Here is a 5,247-nt window from a genome sequence, read left to right as displayed (position 1 = left end):
TGTTTAGCCTGGAGAACAGGAGGCTGAGGGGAGACCTCATCGCTCTCTACAACTACCTGAAAGGAGGTTGTAGCGAGGTGGGTGTTGGTCTTTTCTCCGAAGTAACAAGTGATAGGACGAGAGGAAATGGCCTCAAGTTGCGCCAGGGGAGGTTTAGATTGGATATAAGGAAAAATTTCTTTACTGAAAGAGTGGTGAAACATTGCTGCCCACTGCCCAGGGAAGTGGTGGAGTCCCCATCCCTCGAGGAATTTAAAAGACGGAGGCGCTTAGGGACATGGTTTAGTGGGCATGGTGGTGTTGGGTTGACGGGTGACTCGATGATTTCTATTCTATTCTATTCTATTCTATCAACGGGGTGACAAATTTGGGTAACTGCCCATGTGTTCGCCACCTGCATTGTACAAAGATGCAAGATTTCAAATAAACTTCTGTATGTGCTCAGTACCAACTGGACTTTTGGCCCTGGAGCAATATATTAAGTTTGTCATTGAGTTGCCCTGTGGTGCATCATTAAGTGGAACTGTTCAGAAGCCATGCGGGGATTCCCTCTCTGAAAATGCAGTACTACAGCATTTTGAAGAGCATCTTAGTCTCTCCAATGGAGAAAGGGCCAGATACAGTTCTCCAAGGAGCATCACTGCCAGACAGTCTGGCAGTCTAGCCTGACCTCCTGAGTGTAGTTCAACTGTTGCAGTGACAGCCAGAAAAGGAACTGGTCACAGGGCCAAAATTAGAGCCATCTGGAGAAAATAAAAGTGTGGTGAAGGTAGGGCAGCAAGCAAAGAATCACCTCTATAGCTCTACACACAGCTCCAGATTTAAAGCATTTTATTGCGTTACCAACATCACACTTTTATTCTGTCCAAGTAACCAGCCAGCCAGATTTCATGTAGTAACTAGAAAATTGTTGTCCCCATATCCAGATGTGCTCATGTGTCACTAGATTGGAAACACCTGGAACCTCTGTGAGCTGCATCCATATATTCCAGAAACTGATGGATGATGATCATGGCCTGGGATCAATTTTTTCTGGCCTTCTTGCTGGGGATTTGTCTCATCAGAATTTAGGCTGGGTCTGGAACAGGACATCATTGTGTAAAAAAAGATCAAGGCACAGTTGAGAAGTTCCTGAATGGTGATTGCAAAAGTCTCATGCAGCTGCTCTTTGCCCAGTTTCACTTTCAAGGACTTTGGGAACAAAACAGTATTTAAGAACTTTGGATGCAGGCTACATGTAATTTGGTACAAGCGAGCACTTCTCCTTTCTCTCCCCACAGTGCCTAACTTGGTGAAGCAGCTGAAAGACCTAGTTTTAGTGACAAAATAGTCTCAAGTGCCCAAAGTTATGCTCCAGTGCAAGGCTGGAAATGTTATCGCTTAGTCTGAACTGAGCATCCAGCTGTTTATTTCTCCCAGCAAACTTGACAATTCACTTTCAAACATACAGCTGATGAAGGAGGTCCTCCTCTGCACAGTGATGGCTGGTGCAGTCTTTCAGGAGACCAGGGACACCAGCGCTCCTGTTCAGCAAGTTTGGCTCTACCTTAACTCCAGCAGAGCACTGTGTGGTGGCAAGGATGTTGTGCCAGGACCTGTAGGGACAAAAATGCAAGCTTTATGAGCCAGAAGGACAGGAACAAGGATCAGTCTTCCTCTGTAATGATGGTACCTTCTGGAGGGCAGGGGAGATGTGGTACCAGTTATCCAGATTTTTATTCATTTGGATAAAACCCCAGAAAGGATTCTGGATATTAATATCAGAGCCTGAGTCTTCTGTTTTGCAGTTAGTGCCCTCACTACTACACTTTCTAAAATGCACATGCTCTCTGATTTTGCCCAGAGTCTGAAGAGCTTGGCTATGTAGTGTGATCAAGTCAAGAAGACGCATGGATGCTGACCACACCCAGACTAGGTTTCTTGCTTGTAGACTTAGAAGAAGCTACTAGAAGGTATTGTTTGCAACAACACAAGCCGAAGAAGGAAGTGGCCTTGGTTTTCTACTTCCTACATCACGACCTTGGCATCTTCAACTCTGCTTACTGCAAAGAAGGGACTGTCTCCGTCCTTGCAAAGACCAACTGTAGCTTTCTGTCCAGTGAGCAGGACACTGTGCTGTGGATCCAGACTGTATGCATACATATATATATGTGTGTGTATGCATGTATGTATATGAAAATATATATGAAAGTATATTCCTTCAGTCTTGCCTCAGTTAAACTCTGTTGAGGGACAGGATTTAAGACCTTCCATTGTGCTTAGTGTTTCCTAATGACAAGACTTAGATGACTACTACTGAAGGTATCATGTCTGTTTTATAACTGCCCTTTTGAAGCCAAATCTCAGCTGTGGGTTTCACCACAAGAGCCAGGAGCCCTGGCAGAGGCATTGCAGAGCTTTATTTTTCAAGTACCCATATCTTTTATTGGATCCAGACCTCAGATATCAAAACAGACTTCTTGTCTGCTTCTCTGGTAACCTAATGCTATGAAGAACGTGAAGTTAATTCATGTATAATGTGACACAGGGAATCGGTTATATACCAAAAGGAGCTGAAGAGCACAAAAGGTCAAAGGAAAGATGTGTTTAAAGTTTTGCACAGTGTTCTTGTGTGCACCTGCATTTCTGGGGGCGAAGGGGATTAAAGGTTTCTCAAAGTTGGGCCACATTCTTTCCATGATTATTTAAGCATTACTCGAAGCAGATTCTAGCTCACACAAATATCCGATTAGTGCAGCCAAGAGTGGCATGGAGCAGGCATTCAGTGTTTGAGGTCAGATTTGTTTTGCTGGAATCAAATGTACTTATGAAAAGCACCAGCACATCTGGTCCACCAGGGAAAGATTTAGGTACTTTGTTTCCTTCCTGGATTTTTTTTTTTTTTGGTTCAGAATGGTGTAGACGTCACAGAGTTTATGAGATGTCTAAATGAAAAATTCTTGCTAAAGTAGCTATATTAGCGCAGAGAGTGGAAAATGCAGTCTTGTAGGCAGTTTATTCTGGTAAAAGATGCCAGTATAAAGGCTGGTGTTTAGAAACATGGTGTAATGCTGCCTATAAAATAGTTCATTTTTTGGGTATGAGCTGCATGTTTGTTAGGTGGCTTTGACAATCTAATTTCAGTAGTATAGACTAAGCCACAGAAAGTCGACTGCCCAGCCGTGCAGTTTTTGTTTGCCAGCAAGTCCTTGAAAACAATACCTAGTGAATCTAGATCAGTGCTTTAGTGCAGATTGAGGATGTTTTGAAGAAAATCTCCCATTTGTCAGTGTGTACCTTGCTCTGGGTCATGGAACAGTCTCTGAGCATGCAAGCTGGACTGCTTTTGGTTGAACTAAACAAAATGATGGGCTTCAGGAGAGCCTTTAGTGTGTTCCGGCCAGTTGTGGGCATTCAGTCCATGGGACGAGACTAGAGCTACCTGAAGTACTGCTCCCTGAAATAGGGATAGTGCCGACTGAGGTTAAACCACGACAGTCCTGCAGATCCTTAGCACCAGCTGTCCCACTCTGCAGATTCACTCCTATTGCATGTCACTTCTTACTAATGCAGACATGAAACAGTTTTTGAAACCAAGACTTTGGAACGGAAGGGAAAAACAAGGCATATTAAAGCATTTCTATTTCTCATCCCCGCTTGGCTTCAGTGTTGGGTTTTGTCACTGAGCAGCACAGGCATTTTTGCCACTTAATATCAAGATTTGCAAAGTGATTAGACTGGCATTAGGTCTTTCATACTGCATTTGTTATTTCATAACAGATTTTAGTTTCCTTTGCATGAGTAAGCAGAACAGCATGACTCCTTGTCTCCCTTCAGGACTCATGGCATGAGCTAGAGAAAGGCTGATGCAACTGAACCAACAATATTTTGACTTTACTGAAGAGTCCTCTCTGTGTGGGAACAGAGATCTGTGATGTATGTGGTTTGCAATTTCAGTGCTGGTCTTCTCTTGTGGCTAGCACAGCCTGTCCCCTAAAAATAATGCAGAGGGAACGTTGTAGGTCTCCCCAGAGGAGACTACAGAGCAGAATGGTCTAACCTGCTAGCTTTCCTGCCAGGGCAAGACATTTTAGTTTGGTTATGTTAAAGAACATTTGCTTCTTCTGTGAAATGGTATACTGTATCCTGATTAGCAAAATAGACTTCATTTAAAAATGGAACACAATGGCCAGTTGTGACGTGGTTACTGCTTCTTCTTTTGGAAATAAACTGCCTGGAGAAATGTCCTAGGTTGCACAAGCAAGGCAGCCCAATGGGTAGGTACTCCCATGGTCACCTTGGAAGCAGCAGTACTAAAGGTAAGACTTCAGGCTTCAGCTGTCAGAAGACTGACTGATTGGGCTGGCTGACCTCTTGTCAGGACCAGCAGGGAGAGACATCTTCAGAGGGCAGCATGCCCCAGCCATCTGTCTTAGCGTGTGACGTACTGTGCTTGGGAAATCTCTCTTGCTCTCTCAGAGGTGATTTTAGACTGGATATTTAATGTTTGAAGTCCCGAGATGACTTCCACCCTAAATTTCCATTCCCTGTTCTGCCTTCTCTTCCCCAGTGTGCCTGTCCTGGTTTCGGCAGGGATAGAGTTGGTTTCCTTTCTAGTAGCTGGTACAGTGTTTTGGATTTAGGATGAGAACAGGGTTGGTGGCACACCGGTGTTTTGGTTGTTGCTGGGTGGTGCTTGCACTGGCCAGGGACTTTTCAGCTTCCCATGCTCTGCTGACTGAGAAGGCTGGAGGTGCACGGGGAGCTGGGAGGGGGCACAGCCAAACTGGCCAAAGGGACATTCCATACCATGTGACGTCATGCTCAGTACATAAACTGGGAAAAGCTGGCCGGGGGGGCCGCTGCTTGGGGACTGGCTGGGCATCGGTCAGCGGGTGGTGAGCAATTGTACTGTGCATCACTTGTTTTGTGTATTATTATTATTATTATCATATTATTATTATTATCATTTTATTTCAATTATTAAACTGTTTCCGGGTGGGGGGGAGTGAGCGAGCGGCTGCGTGGTGCTTAATTGCTGACTGAGATTAAACCACGACAGTGCCACAGCAAGATTTATGTCTGTTTGTCCACAAGACAGACTCCCATTTATAAAACTGAGATAAAATAAATTCTCTACCTCACAGAAACATTTTTGCAGTAAACTTCAATAAATATTGTTGGTGATCAGGTTCTTTGGTATTGGAGACAGAAGATTCTAAAAGATCATGAGGAATTGGTTAGATGGTCGCATCCAGAGGGTAGCGG

Source organism: Aptenodytes forsteri, unplaced genomic scaffold (genome assembly GCF_000699145.1).
Source record: "Aptenodytes forsteri isolate BGI_AS27 unplaced genomic scaffold, ASM69914v1 Scaffold155, whole genome shotgun sequence".
Classification (NCBI taxonomy): Eukaryota; Metazoa; Chordata; class Aves; order Sphenisciformes; family Spheniscidae; genus Aptenodytes; species Aptenodytes forsteri.
Note: the sequence above shows the minus strand (reverse complement) of the source record.